Genomic DNA, 26605 nt, shown 5'->3' with positions numbered 1-26605 from the left:
CTAACTCCTCAATCTGTTCCAGTCCCCTTTGCCTTTTCTGTCCTCTCCCTGCTTCCTGCCTCGCTGCTTGGGGGGGTGGCCGGGGTTCCCTCTCCTCATCTGGCTCCCTGCAGTTGAATCCTCAATCTGTTCCTATCCCCTTTGCCTTTTCTGTCCTCTCCCTGCTTCCCACATCACTGCCTGTTCTTAAGTCCCTGGAATCCGAATGAGAATGCTATCACTTTAAAATCTAAAATGGCCACCACCTGTAAGCATTCAAAATGGCTGTGCCCTCGGTCACTTTAAATATCCAAAATGGCTGCCATGTGTAAACTATCAAAATGGCTGCACCCTCTGGACCAACAAGAAGGTCAGTGAAAAAAAAAACAAGAAAATCTGCAATATCTGGGGATAGAGTGATAAGAGAAAAAAGGCAGAAAAGGAGAATAATGGAGGAAAAAAAGGGAAACAATGCAAAAAGTAAAACAAGCAACAGAGTTAACCATGAGAAAAAAGAAGAAAAAAATTTTGCAACCAGGAACAGGGAAAAGAAAAAGCTGAAAACTAGGACCTGGGAGGGGAATAATAGTAAAAAGGACAAAAGTATTAATAATATTGGTAGTTTTAAAACAGACAAAAGCAAGTAAACTAAAAACCAGAGAAAAGAAAGATTAAAAAAAAAAAAAATTGGGGGAGGACAGCGCAGGGCACCCAGGCTCCATCCAAGCACACAGAGTGGGATGGAGTTCCTGTGCGCTGAGAAAGTAGGTGGGAGTTGGGGATGGCCGATCCTCCGTTCACCAAGCAGGTGTGGGTATAAGAGTAACAAGGGGAATGTTGCACCTTTTCAGCCGTCCAGGTCCAGAGTTACTCGGATATCTTCTGGAGGCTAGAAGTCTGAATTCCAGGTGCTGGCTCTCCGGGAGAGAATAATGCAACCCTTAATGATTATTAAAAAGTATTAATAGTAATAAATTAACAGCTAAGGAAACAGTTTTTGCATGTAAAACAGTACCCAAAAGGGCAAAAAAAGAAAAATCCAAGAACTTTATAAAAAGGAACTAGTTAGCACATTTACTATCACCAGCATCCTATTTCAATGTCATATTAGTTTAAAAAAAAAAAAAAAACTTTCAAGGCCATAACACCATGATAATCAATAAATATGGATATGATACATGATGTAATTTTAATACTAAACAAAGCAATTTCTCTATATGCCTCAAGCAGCAGATAGAAAACTAATATTGTCCTCATGTTTTGTGTATCCGATTTAATTCATTTTTCACAAAATTGGCTGATGGGATTAGAATTAGTGGATCCCTTGCCCTTTGAGCATTTACAATCTAACATAGACATTGTCATTATTGACAATGACAATAATCAATGAACTAAGGAATTAACCTCAATCACACAGTTAGAGTAGTCAGTATAAACTTTATCACAAAACTGTAAACTTAATCAAAAGAGAAAATGTGCAGAAGTACTATAGATCAAAGTGTTAGGTTCTGAAATTTAATGGCAGAATTAGACTTTATCATTCTTTAATAATTAGAATATTTGTGTTGTTCTGCCCTGTAGAGTTCATTCTGACTCATAGCAATCCTATAGGGCAGAATAGAATTGCTCCAAAGAATTTCATAGATTTGTAATCGTTATGGGAGTGGATCACCAGGTATTTTCTCCTGAAGAAGCAGCCTGTGGGTTCAAATCACTGATCTTTTGGTCAGCAGAATCTTTAACCAGAGTGCTGCTGGGGCTCCTTAGAATACTTATAGTACCATTTCAAAATATTATACACTCAAAGACACTACTTGTGTTCCAGTAGAATACAGCTTGCATTTCCTTACAGGTGATTTTAACTAACTGCAGAGCCCAGTGGTGCAGCCGTAAGCACTCAGCTGTTAATAAAAAGGCCAGGGTTTCAAACCAAAGGGAGAAAGATGAAGCAGTCTATCTTCCTAAAGATTACAGCCTTAAAAACTCTATAGGACAGTTCTACTTTGTCCTATGGGTTGGAATCAACTCAATGGCAATGGGTTTGGTTTGGGTTTTGGTAAACTAACTGCAGACAAATTTCTTGTCACAAGTGTGATATATTCCATCTACTTAACAGGTTTCACTTACTTGCAAGAATTTGGGTGGCAAAGCAGTTAAAGCATTTGACTACTAACAAAAAGCCAGTTGTTTGAATCAATAACATTGCTGTGAATGTTCCCTTATCTGCAGTGATAAAATTGAATCCTATATATTTGAGAATAAAAAACAAATCTCATTCTACACTCTTCACTTGATCTTGAACCTCCCTATCTGTGTTCTCTGTGCCTATTGCCCTCTCATTCATGATGATACAGATTTTTTATATTCATGTCCATGTATACATTATATGTAAGATGATACATATAAAGGTGGTTAGATGTGTTATCTGTAAATTATATCATAAAACAAGGTATACTTGAAACGATTCTGGCATCAAATCATTGTTTACTGTTCCCTACCTATGTGTTCTTCTGAAATTGCCATGGCCATGAGTTGATTCTGACTTAGAGTGACTCTGTAGGACAAAGTAGAACTGCCTCATAGAGTTTCTAAGGTTGTAAATCTTGAAGGAAGCAGACTGCCTCATTTCTCTCCTGCAGAGTGGCTGGTAGGTTCGAACTGCTGACTTTTTGGATAGCTGCCCAATGCTTTAATCACTACACCATCAGAAATAGCTACCCTAAACAAAGTGGCCAGAACAAGTAAGGTGGCCAGGGGACAGCCCCAGGTAGCAGGAAGCAGCACCAGACAGGGCCGGCAGGAACAGGTAGGGGGAAGCCCAGGAAGTGAGTGCAGCAGTTGGAACAACTAAGGGAGATTAACTTGTCTGTTTGTTTGTCACACTGCAGTGGCTTACATGTTGCTGTGAGGTTGGAAGCTGTGCCAGAAGAGGTGCCCATGGTGGACCAGTTTTGGTGGAGCTTCCAGACTGAGAAAGACTCGGAAGAAGGAAAGGGTATCCACTTCTTAAAGAATTGGCAAGTTAAAACCTTATGAATGGTAGTGAAACACTGTCATATATTACCAGAAAATTTTATGAATAGCTCTGAAACATTATCGGATATAGCACCAGAAGATGAGCCCCTAGGTCTCAAGGCACTCAAAATATGACTGGGAAAGAGCTGCCTCATCAGAGTAGAGTCTACTTTAATGATGTGGATAAAGTACAGCTTTTGGGGCCTCCATTTGCTGAAGTGGCACAACTCAATATGAGAAGAAATGCTGCAAACATCCAATGATAATCAGAATATGGAATGTACAAAGTATGACTCTAGGAAAATTCGAAGTTGTCAAAAATGAAATGGAACACATAAAGATTGTTATCCTAGGATTGTTATCCTAGGCATTTGGCCATTTCAAATCAGATAACCATATGATTTACTATGCTGGGAATGACAAATTGCAAAGGAAAAATGTAAAAATGTGGCATTCATCATGACAAAGATTGTTTCAAGATCTATCCTGAAGTACAATGCTGTCAGTGATAGAATAATATCCATACGCTTACAAGGAAAGCCAGTTAATACTAGTATTATTCAATTTGCACACCAATTACCAAAGACAAAGATGAGGAAACTGAAGATTTTTACAGATTTCTGCAGTCTGAAATCAACCAAGCATGCAATCAAGATGTCTTAATTACCACTGGTGACTTGAATGTAAAAGTTGGAAACAAAGATGAAGCACGAGTAGTTGGAAAATTGGGCCTTGGAGATGGAAATGATGCTGGAGGTCACATGATAGAATTTTGCAAGACCAATGACTTATTTCAACAACACAAATGGTGGCTATACATGTGGACTTCACCAGATGGAATACACAGGAATCAGATTGACTACATCTGTGGCAAGAGGTGATGGAGAAACTCAATATCTTCAGCCAAAACAAGGCCAGGAGCTGATTGTGGAACCAACCATCAACTGCTCATTTGCAAGCTCAAGCTGAAGCTGAAGACAATTAAAACAAGTCATGAGAGCCAAAATTGACCCTGATTATATCCTTCCTGAATTTAGAGACCATTTAAAGAATAGATTTGATGCACTGAACACCAATGACCAAAAACCAGAGGAATTGTGGGATGACATCAAAAACATCATCCATGAAGAAAGCAAAAGGCATTAAAAAGACAGGAAAGGAAGAAAAGACCAAAATGGATTTCAGAAGAGACTCTGAAACTTGCCCTTGAATGTGAAGTCACTAATGCAAATGGAAGAAATGACAAGATAAATATGCTGAATTCAAGATTTCAAAGAGCAGCTCAAGAAGACAAAGTCAATTATTATAATGAAATGTGCAAAGACATGGAGTTGGAAAGCCAAAAGGGAAGAACAGGCTCAGCATTTCTCAAGCTGAAAGAACTCAAGAGGAAATTTAAGACTTGAGTTGCAATATTGAAACATTCCATGGGCAATATATTGAATGATGCAGGAAACATCAAAAGAAGATGGAAGGAATACAGAGTCACTGTACCAAAAATAATTGGTTGATGTTCATCCACTTTAGGAAGTTGCATATGATTAAGAAACAATGGTACTGAAAGAAGAAGTTGAAGCTGCACCGAGGGAAGTGGCAAAAAACAAGGCTCCACGAATTGACGGCATACCCATTGAGATGTTTCAAAAAATGGATGTGCACTAGAAGCATTCACTTGGCTATGCCAAGAGATTTGGAAGACAATTACCTGGCCAATTGACTACAAAGATCCATATTTGTACCCATTCCAGAGAAACATGATCCCACAGAATGTGGAAATTATCAAACAATATCATTACTATCACACGCAAGTGAAATCCTACTGAAGATAATTAAAAAATGGTTGCAGCAGTATATTGACAAAAAACTTCCAGAAATGCAAACTGGATTTAGTAGAGGATGTGGAAGAAGAAATATCATTGCTGATGTCAGGTGGATCTTGCAAAGAATACCAGGAAGATGTTTACTTGTGTTTTATTGACTATGCAAAGACATTTAATTATGTGGATCATAACAAATTATGGATAACATTGAGAAGAAAGGAAATTCCAGAATGCTTAGTTGTGCTCATGAGGAAATTTTACATAGACCAGGAGGCTGTTGTTTGAACAGAACAAGGGGACACTGCATGGTTTAAAATCAAGAAGGGAGTGTGTTGGGGCTATATCATTTCACCATACTTATTCAATCTGTATGCTGAACAAATAATCCGAGAAGATGGACTATATGAAGAAGAATGTGGCATTAAGATTGGATGAAGATTCATTAACAACCTGCATCATGCAGATGACACAACTTTGCTCACTGAAAGTAAGGATGACTTGAAACACTTACTGATAAAGATTGAAGATGACAGTCTGCAGTATGATAATACCTCAATCTAAAGAAAACAAAAATCCTCACAACGGGACCAATAAGCAGCATCATGATAAATGGAGAAAAGATTGATGTTGTCAAAGACTTCATATTACTTGATTCTACAATCAACTCCAGTGGAAGTAGCAGTCAAGATATCAGACATCACATAGCACTTGGCATATCTGCTGCAAAGGACCTCTCTCAAGTGCTGAACAGAAAAGATGTCTCCTTGAAAACTAAGGTGCCCTTGTCACAAACCATGGTATTTTCAATCACCTCATATGCATGTGAGAGCTGGACAATGAAAAAAGGAAGACTGAAGAAGATTTGATGCTTTTGAGTTGTGGTGTTGGCAAAGAATGCTGAAAGTACCATGGATTGCTAAAAGAACTAACAAATTTGTCCTGCAAGAAGTGCACCCAGAATGTTCCTTGGAAGTGAGAATGGCCAGACTTCGTCTCACATAGTTTGGTCATGTTGTAAAAAGGGACCATTCCCTGTAGAGGGATATCATGCGTGGCACAGTGGAGGGACAATGAAAAAGGGGAAGGCCCTCAATGAGATGGATTGACACAGTGGCTACAACATGGGCTCAGGTATAGCAAAGATCATGGGGCTGTCCCAGGACTGGGCAGTGTTTCGTTCTGCTATACATGAGGTCGCTATGAGTCAGAGATGACTCGACAGTACCTAACAACAACTGCAAACAAGACTCCACTTTCAAAGGACAGCAAATCAATAAACCACTGGAGAACAACCAGGCCAAAGCAACTAATCTGCCTTTGTCCATAAGAAGCCAGTGGTTTGTCTAGAGCTAAGACTCTTAGGGGAAAAAAAACAAAAAAACAGAGTTAGAGCCACAAACTGTAATGACAGCTTAAATTCCAGCTTCACACTGCAAAGGAAAAAAAAAAAAGTATGTGGCAAAAATATTTCTCCAGAAGTGAAAGCCAAATCTTGAAAAGGGATAACTGAAAATGAATGGTTAAATAATTTTTAAAAACTTGGAAAACAGATTCATTTTTGGCAAGCTTTTACTCTTAATGCACATTAGGGAATTCAGAATGTGCTTGGTATAAATAGATTTAAATGTAGAGTGATTTCAAGTCCCACATGTGCAGCTAAAATATTTAATGCTTCACTGACTATATATGTCAAGTACTTTGAACTTACTGACAGCCATCAACAAACAACCATTAGCCATGCATCTGTGGGGGAAAAAAAAAGAAAGAAAAAACACATCTAGACTTCAATCTTTTAGTAGCATGGATCTATGTTGAAAGATTTGAGGCTAATTAAATAACTGGCAAGAAATGAAAAGTCTCAGTTAAATTAGTTTGTTCCAAAATTCAGTGTTAGAGGTTTTATTCTTCAACTATTAACTCAATATTCATGAACTTGAGTATTATAAATATGAAAAGAAAATTTTAGACATCAACCACCCGATTTGATCAGTATTCTACTATAGAATCTTTGATAAAAATGTTTTGGAATGGTAGTTGGGCACTATCTAATTCTTCTGGTTCAATGGCAAAAGAGACAGTTGTGCACAGACAAATAGTCAAACATTCCATACCCCTCTCCTTGGATTATAAAGCATTTTAAAGCCATGCATTTTGCAATTATTTTCAAGTATATACAACTGAAGCCATGTGGAATCAAAGTTCAGCCTGCATCTTTGGTTGAAGGCAGATAAGTAAATATGATAACTCAGTTCCTTAAGAACTGAATAGAATGAAAGTTCAACTATCACCCCCACCATGGTTAATACAGATAGGTGGACATGATAATTCATGAATCAAAGTTCAGTCTGCATCCTGCCTGTTGCCTCCTGTTGGAGGCAGATAAGTAAACATGATAACTCAGTTCCTTAAGAACTGAATGAAATAAAAGGTCAATTCACACATCCTCTACATGTTATCCCCTTAGAAACAGGTGATAAATATGTTAATGTGTGTTCAGGAAACAACTTGAAAATTAACTTTGGCCCGTGGGACATGCGCAGTGAGACAAATGGGAACAAAGTTGCTGGGAACTGACATTCATTCTCCCCTCTCCCCAAGCCCCTATCAGCTGATGACAGGAATGACAGGAAGTTGACGTGACTCATCTGGTGTGCAAGTGCACTGCATTAAAAATCGACTGTTGCTTTAAAACGAAAAAAAGGAAGCCTCAGCCAATCCTCATAATTCACACCCAGACTCCTGAAGCTTTTATGAAAAGTATAATCCCCCTCTCCTGAAGCTCCTGTATCCCAACCTCCATTTGGAGAGTCAGATTTTTGTACTAGCCCGTGTCTACTTGCATTTCTGCTTTTCAATAAATAATTTTCTCCCCACTTAATCACTCGGTGTGTAAACTATTTTGGCCTGATTGCACACTGGGCAGGGACCCATGTTTGGACCTACTTCACAACCACTATTTCTCTGTTTGTCATACTGTGGTGTTTTGCATGTTGCTGTGGTACTAAGGCATTTGACTGCTAACCAGAAGGCTGGCAGTTCAAAGGCACCAGCCACTCCTTGGAAGGAAGATTGGTCAATCTACTTCCATAGAGATATTGCCTCAGAAACCCAAGGAGGGGTCACTATGAGTTGAATCAACTCAACAGCAGTGTTTTTTTTTCTTTTTTTCTTTGATGATACTGGAAGATACGTCACCGGTATTTCAAATACCAGCAGAGTCACCATGATGGTCAGATTTCAGCAAAGCTTCCAGATTAAGAGAACTAGGAAGAAAGGCCTGGAGGTTTATTTCGAAAAATTAGCAAATGAAAACCCTATGGATCATAACAGAATATTGTCTGATATTATGCTGGAAGATGAGTCCCTCGGGTTGGAAGGCACTCAAAATACAGTGGTCACAAAAGTGGACTCAAGCACACTATTAAAAATGAAAATGGTGGAAACATTTTGTTGTACATGGAGTCACCATGAGTCAGAGTCAACACTATGGAACTAATAACAACACATGGAACAAAACTAAAATATTAACTAACCCAATAATCATAATTTGCACAGATTCTATTTTAACCATGAGATTTGTTTCCTATCTATTAAAATTACATTCACAAACTATTTATGGATATTTCTAAATCTTTTAAGAAACTTTAATCTCAGAGTAGTTCAAACATCACTCACCTCTGTCTGTCAATATACAGTATTTTTAAGGAAGAATACATCTAAGCAAAACAAGACAAACTTAGCCCTGGACCTATTGTCTGAATCTAAACTTAATCTATAACCTAGAAATCAGCATTCATGTGGTTTTATTTTCAAGTGTGTAAATTCCAAGAGGATATTTTTGCCTGTTTTGTTCACAGCATTTAGAACAGTGTGGGGCCATGATGGGTACTGAAAGTATTCGTTGAATGTTGAATGAATATGTTCTTTTCCCACTTCCACTCCTAGAGAGAGTCTGTTAGTCATCAACCTGGTAGAGTCAAGCTGGCAGGAGAGAGGCTCCATACTGACTTTTTCAAAGAGTCCAGACTTTTCTTGATTTTGAAGTTAGTATTTCCTCAAATAATTGTGTGCTGTTAATTTTAGAAATAAGATTTTAATATATGATGTACCTTTTCATCACGTTGAATTACAGGATCTTTTAGAATGTATAAAATCACTTGAATATACTTAAGAAAAAAGCTCCTTGCTAAACTTCCTCGTCAAGAAAGTTAACTGGATAAGTGGAAATATTTCAAGTTATTCAGTGTAACCAGGAGATTGATGTGAGCTGGAAATTTTAAAACGTTTCAAGGATTAGCATTTCAAAAAGACATATTACTGAATTCTTTTTATAAAAACTCCTCACACTCAATTTTCTCTGTGAACATTTCTCAAAATTAGTAGAAATAAAATGTTTCAAAATATAAGGATAATCACAAAGATTAGAAAAAGGCTTTTTTTTTTTTTTTAGCATATACATTGACAGAAGTTAATAAGTAAAACACTGCATGGAGTTCATCTCCCTCAAGGCAATATGTTTCAAAACTCATCTAAAAGAGATTGGATTGCACATTTGGCTATCTATTACCCAGATATAATCCATCATTTCTGTTTCACAGAAACTGTGTTTAGAGATGCTGTTTAAGTTCTTCAGCTTGACTTGTAGTCCTGGATTTCTGTTAGATGAAGCAAAGACCTAAAATATGTTTCAGAGATGTCATTACTTAACTGGTTCCTTTTAATGTTTTAAAATATTTATGCTTTACTTAATGTTAAAAAACTATATGCTTGTTATTTTATAAAAATGCAAACTTTCATAAAATGTATGTCTTAGAAATAGAAAACACCTACACTCAGGAATTAATGACCAATAACAGATAATGAATATACTTCATATTATTTCCACTGCATATAGTGATATATTGTTGTGTGTGGATTTAGACAGCTATGTGTGTATATTTATATAAAAATAGAATTAGACCAAAAATATGCTGATGTTTGCCTTTTTAATTCAACAATATAGCTTGTTAATATTTCAATGTTAGTACAAGTAAATAAATCTCAATTTCTAAAATGGTAGAACAATATTTTATGGCAATATCTTACAATATTTACCTAATATCAGATTGGTAGACATGCAACTTTTTCCTTCTTTTCTCTCTTAAAAGTGAACATTCTTACACTTACATCTTTCTGGTGTGTAAGTTTTCTAGAAATGGGATTCCTAAGTCAAAAGGTATATATATTTTAAAGAATTATAATAGCCAAATTCTAGAAAATTATTATATAATTTGTCCTTTCACCAAAATGAATGAGAATGCATTTTTCCTCCATTTTTGCCAGCACTATACATATTCCTAATATATGAAAATAGTTTAGATGAGAAAGCTTATTAATTTTTGTTGAGATTACTTGATAGTTTATGCATTTATTTGGTTATGACTAATTCAAGACTCCTCTGTAAATTAGAGATATTTGCCTTTATTCTGCTTTATGGTTACTAATAGTCTTCTTAGATTGCTTATTTTTATGTTTGGTCATGACTTTTATACTTTTGTCATGAAAATGTTTGTTTTATGAATGCTTAGTAAGGTCTTCTCCATAGATAAATATATACAAGATAAATATATTCAACAAAGTAAGTTGTTGTTGTTGTTGTTATGTGCCGTCAAGTAGGACCTGACTCATAGCGACCCCTCCTTGGGTTTCCAAGGCAGTATCACTTCGGAAGTAGATTGCCCCATCTTCCTTCCGAGGAGTGGCTGGTGGGTTTGAACCACCAGCCTTCTGGTTAGCAGTCAAGTGCCTTAGGCCCTAAGCTACCAGAGCTCCTAACAAAGTAAGAGTAGAGTCAACATAGTTAGCATTATCCAAAGTTGGGTTTAGATTTATATACTAGAGTGGTAGAGATAGCTAGTTAGCTAGCTACATCAATAGAGAGATAAGCTCTTTATATATTCTGCCTATAGGAGCTCTGGTGGTGTAATGCCTAAAGCATTTCACTGCTAACCAGAAGGCTGGAGGTTCAAACCCACCAGCCACACCTTGGAAGGAAGTTTGGGCAAACTACTTCCATAGAGATACTGCCTCAGAAATCCAAGGAGGGGTCACTGAGAGTAGAGCTGGGGGCTGCTTTTTGCTTAGGGACAGCTCTATTTGAAGGCTATGTCCCGAGGTAGCCAGGCCTGGGACTGGGGCTTTTTTTCCTTTGGGGGCAGCTCTTTATTAAGGAAGGGGCCTGGGGTAGCGGGCTGGGGCTTGGAGGCTGCTTTTTGCTTGGAGCCGGCTCTATTTTAAGGCCAGGGCCTGAGGTAGGCAGGCTGCAACTTGGAGGCTGTTTTTTTGCTTGAGGGGGGCACTTTATTAAGGCCAGGGCCCAAGGTAGGAAGGTGCAGAGGGGTAAGGAACAACTAAGGGAGACGAACTTGTCTGTTAGTTTGTTGTTCTGTGGTGGTTTATGTGTTGCTATAAGGCTGGAGGTTATGCCACCATGTTGCAAAATGCCAGCAGTGTTACCCATGATGGACAGGTTTCAGTGGAACATCTAGGCTAAGACAGCCTCAGAAGGAGGAGACCATCTACTTCTCAAACAATTGACCAGTGAAAAACTCATGAATAGCGGTGAAACACTGTCTGATATATTATTGGAAAACTTTATGAATAGCCCTGAAACATTGTCCAATATACTGCCAGAAGATAAGCCCATCAGGTTGGAAGGCACTCAAAATTTGACTGGGGAAGAGCTGACTCCTCAGAGTAGAGATGACCTTAATGATATGGATACAGCAGAGCTTTCAGGACCTCCACTGGCTGATGTGGCATGACTCAAACTGAGTAGAAACAGATGCAAACATCCACTAATAATTGGAACATGCAATGTACAAAGTATGAATCTAGGAAAATTGGAAGTTGTCAAAAATGAAATGGAATGCATAAAGATCAATATCCTAGGCATTAGTGAGCTGAAATGGACTGTTTTGGGCCATTCTGATCAGACTAGGAATGATAAATTGAAGGGGAATGGTGTAGTATTCATTGTCACAAAGAGTGTTTCAAGATCTGTACTGAAGTATAATGCTGTCAGTGATAGGATAATATCCATACACCTACAAGGAAGACCAGTTACTACTACTATTATCCAAATTTACACACCAACATCCAAAACCAAAGATGAGCAAATTGAAGATATCTACCAACTTCTGCAGTCTGAAATTGACCAAACATACAATCAAGTTGTGTTGATTATCACTGGTGACTGGAATGCAAAAGTTGGAAACAAAGAAGAGTTGCTGGTTGCCGTGGTTACCTAGTGCCTCTCTGACAAGAATATACCACAAATGGGATGGCTTAAACATACAGGCTTATTCTTACATTTTGGAGGCTTTAAGTCCAAGTTCAAAGTGTCAAGCTCCAGGAGCTGGGTAAAAGCCCCTCAGCCTTGGGCTTCACCTCTGCCTCCAGCTCTTGGCCCACTGAAGCTAGAAGCTTTTCTTCACTCAGACAGCTGCTGGCTGCTGAGGCTTCCAAGCCCAAGGTTGACAAGTAAAAAGGCACAGTCCTGATATTACCAAATCACATGGCAGGCCATTAATTCAAGTCCATTGTGAGTCCCAAGGTTGGTAGAGCATGGCAGACTGCTGAACAATGACATGGCTATATGCAGGGTTCAAAGTGCCGTAGGCTAGAGACCGTTCTCAAAGCTTCTCCTTATATACAGGAAGCAGACCATATCCCAAAGGCAGCTACTCAGCTGCTTGTGGTAGATCCCATCATGGAGTTGATTGCCAGTCTCATCATAGGGAGTAACTACCACCAGCTGCCCAGCCACTCAACCAGGCCCAGCCAAGTTGACACACAAACATAACTACCACACAGGTAGTTGGAAAATATGGCCTAGGTGATGGAAATAATACTGGAGATCACGTGATAGAATTTTGCAACACCAAAGACTTATTTATTGCAAATACCTTTTTTCAACAACATAAGTGATAATTATACACATTGACTTCACCAGATGGAATACACAAGAATGAGATTGACTGTATTTGTGGCAAGAGGCGATGGAGAAGTTCAATATCTTCGGCCAAAACAAAGCCAGGAGCCAATTGTGGAACAGACTATCAACTGCTCATATGCACATTCAAGTTAAAGTTGAAGTTGAAGACATTTTTAAAAAGTCCACAAGAGCCTTGATAGTATTCCTACTGGATTTAGAGATAAGTTAAAGAATAGATTTGATGCATTGAACACTCATGACCAAGAACCAAAGGAATTGTGAGTTGACATCAAGAACATCATCCACGAGGGAAGGAAAAGGTCATTGAAAAGACAAGAAAGGAAGAAAAGACCAAAATGGATGTCAGAAGAGACTCAGAAACTTGTCATTGAATGAAGAGTAACTAAAGTAAATGGAAAAAATGACAAGATAAAAAAGCTGAACAGAAGATTCCAAAGACCAGCTCAAGGAGACAAAGCCAATTACTGTAATGAAATGTGGAAAGACCTGGAGTTAGAAAACCAAAAGGGAAGAACACACTCCACATTTCTCAAGCTGAAAGAACTGAAGAAAAAAAATAAGTCTCAAATTGCAATATTGAAAGATTCTGTGGGCAAAATATTGAATGATGCAGAAAGCATCCAAAGAAGATGGAAGGAATACGCAGTAACTGTACCAAAAAGAATTGGTCGATGTTCATCCATTTCAGGAGGTGGCATATGACCAAGAACCAATGGTATTGAAGGAAGAAGTCAAAGCAGCACTGAAGGAATTGGAGAAGAACAAGGCTTCAGGAATTGATGGAACACACACTGAGATGTTGCAACAAACAGGTGCTGTGCTGGAGGCACTCACTCGGTTATGCCAAGAAATTTGGAGGACAGCTACCTGGCTAACTGACTGGAAGAAATCCATGTTTATACCCATTTCAAAGAAAGGTGATCCCACAGAATGTGGAAATTATTAAACAATATCATTAATATCACATGCAAGTAAAATATTACTGAAGATAATTCAAAAACATTTGCAGCAGTGTATAGATAGAAATGGAAGCTGGATTCAGAAGAAGTTGTGGAACAAGGGATATCATTGGTGATGTCAGATGGATTTTGGTTGAAAGAAAAGAATACAGAAAAATGTTTACTTCTGTTTTATTGACTATACAAAGGCATTTGATGGTGTGGATCATAACAAATTATGGATAACATTGAGAAGAATGGGATTCCAGAACACTTGATTGTACTCATGAAGAACCTGCATAGATCAGAAGGCTGTCATTTGAATAGAACAAGGGATACTGCATGGTTCAAAATCAAGAAGGGAGTTTTTCAAGGTTGTATCCTTTCGCTATACATATTCAACTTGAATGCAGAGAATAATCCAAGAAGCTGGATTATATGAAGAAGAACGTGGCATCAGGATTGGAGGAAGACTCATTAACAACCTGTGATACTCAGATGACACAACTTTGCTTTCTGAAAGTGAGGATGACTTCAAGCACTTACTGATGAAGATTAAAAGCTAAAGTCTGCAGTATGGATTACATCTCAATATAAAGAAAAAAAAAATCCTGACAATTAGTCCAATGAACAGATTCATGGTGGATGGAGAAAAGATTGAAGTTGTCAAAGACCTCACATTGCTTGGTTCTACAGTCAACAGCAATGGAAGAAGCAGTCAAGAGATCAGACAACATATTGCATTGGGCACATCTGCTGCAAAAGACCTCTTTCAAGTGATGAAGAGCAAAAATGTCTCCTTGAAGATTAAGGTGTGCCTAAACCAAGCCATGGTATTTTCAATTTCCTCTTATGCATGTGAGAGCTGAACAATGAATAAGGAAGACCAAAGAAGAGTTGATGCTTTTGAGTTGTGGTGTTGGAGAAGAATGCTAAGAATACCATGGTCTGCTAAAAGGCCTAACAAATCTGTCCTGAAAGAAGTACATCCACAAGGCTCCTTGGAAGTGAGAATGGCCAGACTTTGTCTCACCTAGTTTGGTCATGTTGTCAGAAGGAACCATGCCCTGGAGAATGATATCATTTTTGGAAAAGTGGAGGGTCAACGAAGAAGGGGAAGGCCCTCAATGAGATGGGTTGACAAAGTGGCTACAATGATGGTCTCAGGTATAGCAAGGATCATGAGGCTGGCACAGGACTGGGCAGTATTTTGTTCTGCTGTGCATAGGGTCACTATGAGTCAGAGACAACTGGATGGTACCTAATAATAACAACAACATGTAAATGTTCCAAGGAGGTTAAAACTTGCTCCTTGAGTAAGTAAAGAAAGTCTGAAAAACTTCCCCGGAGGCATAGACAGAGACACGAATGTTTGTTCAAAATAGAAACAAAGAGAATCAGAAGAGAAAGGATTTAGAAAATAAAGAAAGCAGACTTAAAAATGTTGCTAGCAATTCAGTGTCCTGGGGTGGTGGGCAGAATGTATCCAAGATCTACTAACCCCCTCCCACTTTGCGGGGATACCTATACCGGCGTTTGAGGCATTGGGGATGGGGGCTACATGATTGTGGATGTAGAGCTACATGACTGGTTTCAGACTTGGTGGTGTCAGGTCCTGATCAGGAGGGGGCCCTGGACAGTGCCCCCTTCTACATGAGCTCTGGTAAGAGGCTACCATTTAGCAGCAAGCTTTATGGCTTAAAACTATTTTAAGGAGGATTAATATGTTACAGGGAAGATGGGTAATACTTGACGAGGAGAGCAGGGCAATATGTGACAAGGAGAGAGGAAATGGCTCATAGTTCTTACAAGTGTGGCTACACAAGATGGAACCTAAGACTCATTTTTGGGGGTTGCAGTTATTGACCATACACTTGTATTGGTTTTTAAAAACTGTGTATCAGTCCGACATCTGTGTTTTCTTTTTTTTCACATTTAAGTCTTTGATACACATGAAATTTATTTAGTAAAAGGAGTAACATAGGAAATATACTTTTCCCAATCCCTCACAGGCTAGATCTTCTATTGTCATCTATTAAATAATACATATTAGTTTCACTCACTGCCCTTGAGTCATTTCTGACTCATAGTAACCCCTATTGGGTTTCCAAGATTATGAATCTTTATAGAAGCAGACTGCCTCATCTCTCTTCCGCTAGAGAGTTCAAACCCTAACCTTCTGGTTATCAGCCGTCTGCCTTAACCACTACACCCCCAGATCTCCTTACATAATACTTTATTGTATATAAAATGGATATTTTATGGATATTTAAGAGAAAGAGCATCTAGAAAGATGAAGTAGCCAATGGGAAAGTCCTTACACAAGAGTGTGCCTAAAGTATTCAAGGAAAAGCAAGAAAGCTTGTGTGGTGGAGAGCAGTGAGCTAGAACAGAGGAGCAGGTGATGAAGTCATGTGGAAATGGGAAGAGGACCAACATCCCATAGGGCTTCCTAAACCAAGGTCTTTACCTGAAGGATTTTTTTGTTTGTTTGTTTGTTTACCGGGTTCTTTTGGAGCTCTGGTGGTGTAGTGCCTAATGCATTTGACTACTAACCAGAAGGTTGGTGGTTCAAACCCACCAGCCTTTCAATGGAAGGAAGATGAGGCAGTCTGCTTCAGTAAAGATTTACCACCTTAGAAACCCAATGGATGACAGTATGAGTAAGAATTGACTAGATTGCAGTGAGTTGTGTTTTTTTTTTTAATTTTTTTTAATTAGTAACTGGGTCATGGGGGGGGGGATGTGAAGATAGAATTTTTAACGTTTCCCCAGTTTATCTAATTGTTATTTTCTCATTTTACTTTATTTTTCAGATCAATCTTAATCCTTTACATTTTCAAAAACATCTGTTTTATCTAGAATGTTTTTTCAACTTAATATGGAGATGTACAAAGAAAACCCTTCACATTTAAAACATACAATTGCCCTCAATCCATAAATACTGCTTTTTCTCATTCCTATTTATGCATTCCTTCCACTTTATTTGTACATTAAGCTATCTAGTATGTTGGTGGTTTTTTAACAACATTTTTTTTTCATGAAACCAGCTTCTGAATTTATGTTACTGCTTTCCTATTTTCTAATTCAGTAATTTATACTTTTTAAAAAATAATTGTTTTGTTTGTACTCTCTGAGTTTTTCTTCTCTTAATTTCTTGAATTCAATATTAAATAATTAACTTTCATTATTTTATGTTAACTGCATTAATTGTTTAATGCTCTTAATTTTCCTCTGGGTGTATTCCTAGCTATGTGCTATAGCTTTTCTTTTACCAGGTAGTATCCTGTATTGCCTTCATTCTTTTCTAGAATTACTTCAGTTTGTTCTGATCTTTGCTTTGATCTAACAATTGTATAATAGAGTCTTCTTTTTTTTTTTTTTTTAATTTTCTGGTTGCATGATTTTTTAAATTTCTACTTTTGATATAAAATTCTGTCTTTTTATATTTGCAAAAAATGTGGCTTATACTGTTTCTTATGTTTTAAACAATAAAAAAATACTGTTTTTATTTATTTATTTGCTTAAAATCAATAAGGTTCATACTTGTGGTCAATATGTGATTTGAAAAAAATAATTAATGGTAAACTTACTATTAGAAATAAACCCAAATTTAGCACTTGAAATTTCTTCAAAATAATTTCTCACTTTCCTCTGAACTTCTATGAATCTCATTAACTCATATTATAAACAAAAATCACTATTTAGCATTAATGCATTGATTCTACTAATGCAATCAATTCCATTCAACAGATCAATTGAGTGCCTAAAATATGGTAGGAGCTCTTGTGGCATAGTGCCTAAGGCATTTGCCTGCTAAGCAGAAGGCTGATGGTTCAAACCTACCAGACACTCCTTGGAAGGAAGACTGGGCAATCTACTTCTGTGGGAATACCACCTTGGAAACCCAAGGAGGGGTTGCTATGAGTGGGAACCAACTTAATGACGACAGTGAGGTTTTTTTTTTTTTTTTTCCTGTGCTAATACATGGGATAGAGTCATAAATAAGCCATGGCCTCTGCTCTCTCACTAGATATATTAAAGGGGGCAAGATAGTCATGGACAATTATAAATAAAAGACAGAGGGTTATATACAAAATCTGGTGAGAGAATACACTAGTCAGATGTTAATTCTTAAGAAAAAGATTAATGAAGGCAATAGGATACCATTACCATTACCAGGCCTCCAAATATATGTCACTTAAGACATCAGTGCACCACTGAGATAAGAAGAAACTATTGTATTTATAAATAAATAGGTTTGAAAAAAAGCCATGGAGTTTGTGTTTCAGATGTTATGGTTTGTATTATAAACCTAAAGTAAGAAATATTTCACATCATTCAATGCAGATTTTCTGACAAAGCTTAGTAAACTATTACTTAGTCATATGATGGCAACCTCTCTTCCCTGCCCCATCCCACTCAATTGAAAAAGATAAGTCTAAAGGGAATTTATATTCAAAACCATGAATCTCAGAAACTACAGGAGAAGCTAGTAAGAAAAAGGACATCAGAAAGGGAAAACAAGGTTTTATAAGACAAAATGGGAAAGTTCTCTTATTGTTAAAACATGCCATGGACCTCTAGGGACTGTGGTGCTCAGGTGCAGTGCAGAATAATGAACCTTGATTTGGCAATGGAAAATTCCATGAAAGGTCCAATAATATGTTATGCTTCATTAATACACAAATTTTTACATTTATACTGTGATATTCATCCTTCATTATCCCAAAATATTAACTGAAACTACTATGAAGAAAATCTCATTACTTCTTTGGGAGAAGTTTACAGTTATACATTCTTAAATAAAATATATATATTAAAAAATGTATTTAAGGAAAGGAGATTAAAAATGATGCCTAAATGGAAATTTCAAAAATATCAAAAGCCAGGAAATCTTAGCACCATCACAATTTAAGTCTAGACTTATACACAGAGGCATTTGTTTGCACTGAGAGTAAGAGTAAGCCTGAGGTGATGTTTTAACAGTGAATTTTGGATGTCCATCCTTCTTCTTGGCAAAATCTTTGTGTGACAACTCCTGGAAAACCAGATATAAAACTGCTATGTGGCACTTCATAAACCTCTATACAACAGAGGATGAGCAACCCTTCAATCTGCCCAAATCCCTGCTCCTGAGAAGTGTGATTTAATTCTCACCAACCTCCTTGTCTTCCACCTAAGGTTTCTCTGATGCTCCTAATAGAAGAAATATGAATCTATTACAGAATAAGCAGCAGATGGTCCTTTGCCTGGATCCTCTAGTAAAGGGGCGATATCCCGACCACTGCAGCCCACATTCCAAGCATTGACGCTCATGTTCCCTAGTCTAGTTCTGAGCAGCATGATTCAGAGAGCCATGCCAGAACTCAGAGTTTCCAAGTTCACTGATGACTGAACAGGCAATTTCTAGAGCACCTTCTGCAGGAGAGAAGCAGCAGCCTTATCCTTATCTAACAAACCTTACCTAACAAGTCAACAGGGAAGCTGCTAGCCAACAGCCAGTGAACAGACAGGAAGTATGTCAAAGGACCAGATTGTGTCTCTGTCCTAAAAGTATAAGCATGATCATATAACCACATAAGGTTATGTTCTGAAGCAGAATAACATGTATAAAATGTAAACCAAGAAAATGAAAATATTTATTCATCAATTAAAGCAAGAGACCATCACCTGTCTGTTAGTTCGTCATACCATGCTGTCTTACATATTGTTGTGATGCTGGAGGCTACGTCACAGGTATTTCAAATACCAGCAATATCATCCACAGTGAACAGATTTCAATGGAGTTTTCAGATTGAGACAGACCAAGAAGGAAGGCCTGGTAATCTACATTTGAAAATCATGAAAACCTTATGGATCACAAAAGAATATTGTCTTATACAGTGCTGGAAGATAAGGGCCCTAGGTTGGAAGTTACTCAATTTACACAATGACTGCAACAACACATTTGAGCATGCTTAAGTATTATGAAAATGTTGTGGGAACAGGCAATGCTTAATTCTATTGCACATAGGGTCATCATGAGTCAAAGACAACTCAATAGTAACTAATAACAACAAAGCAGGAGATTGGACTTGATGCCTAAAATCCCTCTACTTAAAAAAGTTTTAATTCTTCCAGACCTTGGGTAAGTTCTGCCTAATGTATTGACTGTAATATAGACCTCCTCAGGAACTAAAACTACTTCATCAGTCATTTCCTTAAAAAAAAAAAATAGTATAGGAGCATTATGAAGCTTATGAGTTGTATGACTTTGAGCATGTTACCTGACCACTCCCTGCCTATACATCCTCACCTGTAAAATAAGGACAATAATAATATTTACTTCATAGAATCACATGCAAAGAACTGAGAACAGGTCCTCACACTCTAGGCACATGTTACTATGAATGGTCAGATTATGAAAACCACCAAAACAAAAACCATTACCTTCTAGTCACTCCTGACACATAGTAACACTATATGACATAGAAGAATGCTCCATAGGATTTCCAAAGCTGTAAACCTTTATGTGAGTAGACTTCCATGTTTTTCTCCCATTGAGCAGCTGGTGGGTTTGAATCGCCAAACTTTAGCAACTGAACAAATAATCACTGTGCCACCAAGGTATAATCGAGAAAATTCTGAAAATACATAACAACAAAGATAACCATTAAAAAAAATCAAATAACCAAAAGTTACTTTTAAAAATTTTTATTTTCAAATTTTAAAATGACTAAAACCAGATATTTAGCACTGTATCACACCTAAACCCAAACTCATTGCCACTGAGTCAATTCCAACTAGTAGCAACTCTATAGGACTGAATAGAACTGCCTCATAGTGTTTCCAAGGCTATAAATCTTTACAGACGAAGACTGCCTAATGTTTCTCCTATGGAGTGCCTGGTGGTTTTGAACCATCAACCTTTTGGTTAGGAGCTGAATGCTAACTGCACCACAAAAGCTCCTTTATCATGGTGCAGTGCCTAAGGCATTTAACGGCTAACTGGAAGGCTGACAGTTCAAATCCACCAGCCACTCCTCGGAAAGACAGTTGGGCAATCTACTTCCATAGTGATACCGCCTTGGAAACTCAAGGAGGGGTCACTATGAGTTGGGTCTGACTCAATGGCAGTGTGTGTGTGTGTGTGTGTGTGTGTGTGTATTTGTGTTAGACTGGGTTCTCTAGAGAAACAAAACCAGTAAAGCTTATATATAAAGAGAAAGAGAAATTTATCTTAGGAAAATGGTTCACACACATATAGAAGCTGGTAAGTCCAAAGTTCTTGGATCAAACATCAAGCTGGAGGCTTTTCCCGACTCACACAGCTGCAGGGGCTGAGGAGCTCAATGTTGGCAGGCAGTAAACTGGCTGTTGACTCCAACAAATGACGAATCTAAGATCTCCAGGCCGAATGGTGGATTGTTCGCTTACAGACACTTGTAGGCAGCCAAACAGAATCCCGATCCACAGAAGGTGTCTCTTTTCCCAGGATGTCCATAATATACTGGAAGCAGGCCACACCTTTAGGGAAACTCCCTTTCAATGGATTGGCTGCTCAAAACAAATACATCTGATCTCATCATGGGAATAACCACATCACAACTGGTTAAACCACACAGAATTGTGGTCCGGCCAAGTTGACACACAGCTCCAACTATCACAGTATTCATCTTAATATTATAATGAGAGCATTTTCTTTTGTCATTAATGTTTTTTGTAAAAATGTTGTGGGGGCAGTATCTCACCTTCTCAACCTTTACAAGGTCGGGAGGAGGATCAGCATCAACATCAACAGCCTAGAGCTGATTCTTATGAGGTATATGTTAGACATATCTCCACCCCCTTTTTTTTTTTTTTTTTAAACCAATTCTAACACCAGTTGGCCCTCCCGCAGCACTCTCTACTTCTCTACTGTATTTGATAATTTGTTACAATGACCATACAGAACTCACGGACAATACTCATATTATGGGGTTCATTAGGGAAGTAACAAGTTGTATTTCAGGACCAGAAATAACTCAGGATATAGTTCTTTAATCAGGAAAGTCTCTTCTCAGCAGTGATGGCAGGCACAAACTCTTAGCCTTGTCCTTGCTTGCATAAGTGTTATAAAACTCTTTTAACTCACAATAAATGCCTAGAGGCATTCCACTTTTCCCTTCCTGTCCAAAGGCAATTGACTTTTTCTCTCAGTGACTGGGAAGCCCAGTACTTTGTCTTGTGCCAGTCTCTTGGTTCTGCTGCTTCTGCTGTGCCATTTTTCTGTTGCTGCTTCTCATTGTCTCTTGCTATCTCTGGTTTCACAGTTCTCTATGTTCTGGATCAAGGAGGTTAAGCACAGGGATCTTGAGTCCAAAGGATGCAATCATTCTTGGCTCTTCTTTCTTGATGTTGGTGAGAGCTCTTCTTTCTGCCTTTGGGATGGTTTATTTTAAGCCAAGCAGGATGGCAAAACTTACTAATACCCATGTTAGGGTTCCATATACCTTATTTACCTGGTCCTACTCCTACAAGGTTGACATGCACCTTATTCACATCAATAGCAAGCTATCCAATCCCCTTGGTGGGCCATGAGCACCTCACATTTGCATAGTCCTACCTACAACAACAACAACCTAGTCATTTGGTGAGGATACAAAGACTATGGCTAGAAGGACCATATCAAGTAATTCACTGCACTGCAATTTTCAACAATGGTTTTCATGGTTTACTACGGTCTCTCATATGAAGATGTATTGTAATGTATTAAATTCTCCTATGGTTTAAGAAGGAGCCCTGATTGTGCTGTGGTTAAGTGTTCAACAGGTAATCTCAAGGCCCACAGTTCAAACCTACCAGCTCCTCTATCGGAGAAAGTAGTAGTCTGTTTCCATAAAGATTTACAGCCTTGGAAACCCCATGAGGCAGATCTCTTCCGTCCTATACAGTCAGTATGAGTTAGAGTCAACTCTATGGCGATTAGTTAAGGGGTTACTGTTTAATATTCTGCTATTTCCAATCTTTACTATTTGTTAGGTGCCTCTACAAGATGGTGGACTACTCAGTCTTTGTTTGTATCTTCTACCTTGACAAAAATAAAAAAGGAAATTTACCCAGTCCTTGAATGATGATTTATCTCTCAAAATTTAATATTCTATGAATGATTATTTTATTTTTATTCAGAACCTGAGACACTAACCTATGATATTAGGGAGAAGCAAGAGGGCCATCTTCCACTCATGATTTCTCCTCTGCACTTACCCCTAGACTCTTTTTCTCTTAAAACTTCTCCCTTTCCCTCCCAAATTTTCCACCAAAAATTCACTCAAACCCACAACTGCTACAACTGGAATTCCCTATGTTGAGTATGTAATTTTTTAACCAAATTTCCACAGGAAAGACACACTAAATTATAAAATCACAAATTAAAAATATTGTTACAGTATTTTTTGTATTATTCATTTAGCATTATACATTAAGATGAATGAACAGAATTATCCTCAAATGTAGGTTTTTGCTCTTTCTCTATTTCTAAGCAGACTTCAAGATTATGATTGATTTCCTTTCAAAGTTATATTCTAGGGTGTGATAGTAAAAATTATTTCATCTTTTGATTTTAGAATAAAAAATATTATTTAGTTCTACAGCCCACATATCAGAATTTTTCAGACACAAGTTGGTGAACATGAACATCTTTGGGATTGGACCTCATTACTGATCCTAGCATGAGTGAAGTACTCTGTTGTTGATGTTGTTATTGTTATGTGCCCTCGAGTCGGACCTGACTCATAGCAACCCCTCCTTGGGTTTCCGAGACAGTGTCACTACAGAAGTAGGATTGCCCAACCTTTCTTCCAAGGAGTGGCTGGTGGGTTTGAACTGCCAGCCTTCTGGTTAGCAGTCAAGTGCCTTAGGCACTACACTACCTGAGCTCCTTAACTATTCTAGAATACCCTTATGTAGTTCTGATCTATGCTGCTATGCTAAATTGGTATCTTAATTCTCCCTCTTCAAAGGAGACTCTTGGCCTCAAAGTAATTTAGTGTTTCCCTCAGCTCTCAGGGTTTTTTGGACCATACTATACAAGCTGGACCTATGTGGAATTTGTAGAAAGACTTAGATAATAGGGTCTGAAGCATGAGTTGAAATCTTACAAAATGAATGCACACTTACTGGAAATGTGCTTCCTTCCACCACAAGTTTTTCTTGCTTTCTTCACTTGCAGGTAAATGCTGTGTTTACCAACGCATAGCTTTATTTTTCTTCGAAGGCAAATATTTTGGTAGAGTGATTTTGAGGTATTTTCTCTTCCAATTAAAATATGACAGCACACATTTTGAACTTTTTAACCTTTGCAAGAATCTTAGAAGATACTAAATTACTGTTTATCATTTCAAACTTTAAGAGCTATCGTTATGTCTACTTCTATAGCCTCCTTTTTGTTTGTTTTCCATGTGCTTAAAGTGCTAATGACACTTAATGCTTTTGAGATTTATCAGATTAGCAGCAGTGTAATTGTTTATGGTTTTATATTTTACAAGATTCATTTAATATAATTTTAACAATCACTGAAAAATAGCTTCTAGTCATAAAAGTACTTTAAAAATTACAAGCTAAACCCACCCTAAGTTAGAAGTCGGGTCATGTATTATTAATAATAATTTTATATAATGAGACCATCATGTGGTACAGTAGCTCAGTATTGAAATATTTATATTTTAAGTGACAGAAAATACATTGAGAAATATAAAACTGCCAAATAAAATGGATTCTTTGTGATAATATTTATCTCTACAGTGTTGTAGAAAATTACTGTATAACAATTATGGGTTATTAGTAAAATATGTTATTTCAGGAAACAAGATTTAGTGTTGAATCTTGCCATTCTACCACCATATGGTGGCTCCAAAATATTATAATGTGACAGTGAAAACAGTGCAAGAACCCACTGAATGCTGAGCATCATGAAGATTGCATTTGATTAATAGATTAACTTAATTATAAATCATCTACAAACTGAAACTAAAAAAAAGTTTTAAATGATGAATCTAAGGGAACAGTATCTCCAAAGATCTCTAAAGATTTTATAACTTTTTTTTTCTTTAAATTCAAGACACTCCATTTCAGAGGATATTATAAACAAAAGTACCAACTGTCGATTCCAGTGAAAACCAATTTAAAAATTAGAACATTTATTATTTCACATAATTATTATTTCTTCCTAAACATGCCATCAGATTCTCTAGCTGTGCTTATTTGCTTCCCCATTTTCTTGCTAACACCAACCATCTGTCAGCTTGTAACAGTGTGGTGCACTGTGTGCTGCTATGGAGCAGTATTTATGCCACTAGTATTTCTAATGCCAGAGGGGTTTCCCATGGTGGACAGGTTTCAGCAGAGCTTCCAGGCTACAGCAGAGTAGGAAGAAAGGTGTGGCAATATACTTCCAAAAATTAGCCAATGAAAGTCATATAGTTCACAACAAAGCACTGTCCAGCTCACTTGCTTTGGACACAGCATCAGGAGGGACCAACTGCTAGAGAAGGACATCATATTTGACAAAGTAGAGGGGCAGCAAGGCTGAGGGAGTTCCTAAGTGAGAAGGATTGCACAGTGGCTACAATGATGAGCTCAGACATGCCGGCAATTGTCAGGTTGTAAATCTAGGCAGTACTTCGTGGGGTTGCCATGAGTTGGAGTTGATTGAACAGCAGTTAACAAAAACAACCTCTTGCTTGGATGTTTTCTATATTTCTCACTAATCCTAAACTATCCACATCAATTTGTCTTAGGTCTTATGTTATTTTTAAGCCTTTGCTGAAGTCTGACAATTACAAGAAAATCCAGTATTATATAAAATTCCTATCTAGGATTAGTCACATAGTTGTTTCACTAGCTGGCCTCAGTGATTGAAGTATGTGTGCCCAGACCACTGGGCACCACCAATGTGGAGCTCTGTCAAGCTCAGGTCCTTGGAGATAAAGGCTCATAGGCCTGGTGATGGTAGTTCATGCAGTCAACTGATTTACAACTATAAGTAAAATGGGACAGGTGACATACTTCTAAAATGCACTGAATTGTTACATAATTATATACCTTTATGCAACAAGCAACAGTCAAGGTAGATCTTAGAATGTAAATTCAGAAACTATTATTGCTGGAAGGAACCTTAGAGTTCTTCCAGAACAGGCCCACCTGTGGTCCTTAGGCAGAGACACTGAGGCCCAGTGAGGCAAACTGACGTGGTTGATGTCATATACCGGCTTAGTAATGGAAGGTAGGAGACTTGCATTTCAGACTTTTGGAGCCAAGGCATTGAATAAAACTATGTGTAAGAGGCAATTTCCAAGCAAAAACTATCAGTGAGAAAACAAAGGGGAGTATTTCTGCATGACTAATGGATTAAATATATTGACTGATACTTTATAAACCCCTCTCAATTATATAGATATCCATTCGCTGTTAGCGGTGAGATCTTAAGATGCAAAGAAGAAAGAGACAATATCATTTACACACACATGAACTGAGCAAGCACCAGCTTCACCAAAATCTCTCACTTACCAATAGTAGCCTATCAATTGAAATGAGAAGCTTCACTTTACTCAAGGATATAAAACCAAACCAACCAAATTCACTGCCATTGAATCGATTCTGACTCATAGCAACCACTCCTAGGGTTTCCGAGGAGGTATCTCGAAGGAAGTAGATTGCCCAGTCTTCCTTCTGAGGAGTGGCTGGTGGGTTTGAACCACCAGCCTTCTGGTTAGCAGTCAAATGCCTTAGCCATTATGCCACGAGAGCTCCTTACTCAAAGTTAGTCCCTGCAAATACAGTGTGCTTCCAGCCAAAAAGATGATTTGCCTCCAATTCATTCCATTACTTTCTTTTTT

The sequence above is a fragment of the Orycteropus afer genome, unplaced genomic scaffold (assembly GCF_000298275.1).
Source record: "Orycteropus afer afer isolate SDZICR_OR568_19922 unplaced genomic scaffold, OryAfe1.0 scaffold00087, whole genome shotgun sequence".
NCBI classification, from domain to species: Eukaryota; Metazoa; Chordata; class Mammalia; order Tubulidentata; family Orycteropodidae; genus Orycteropus; species Orycteropus afer.
Note: the sequence above shows the minus strand (reverse complement) of the source record.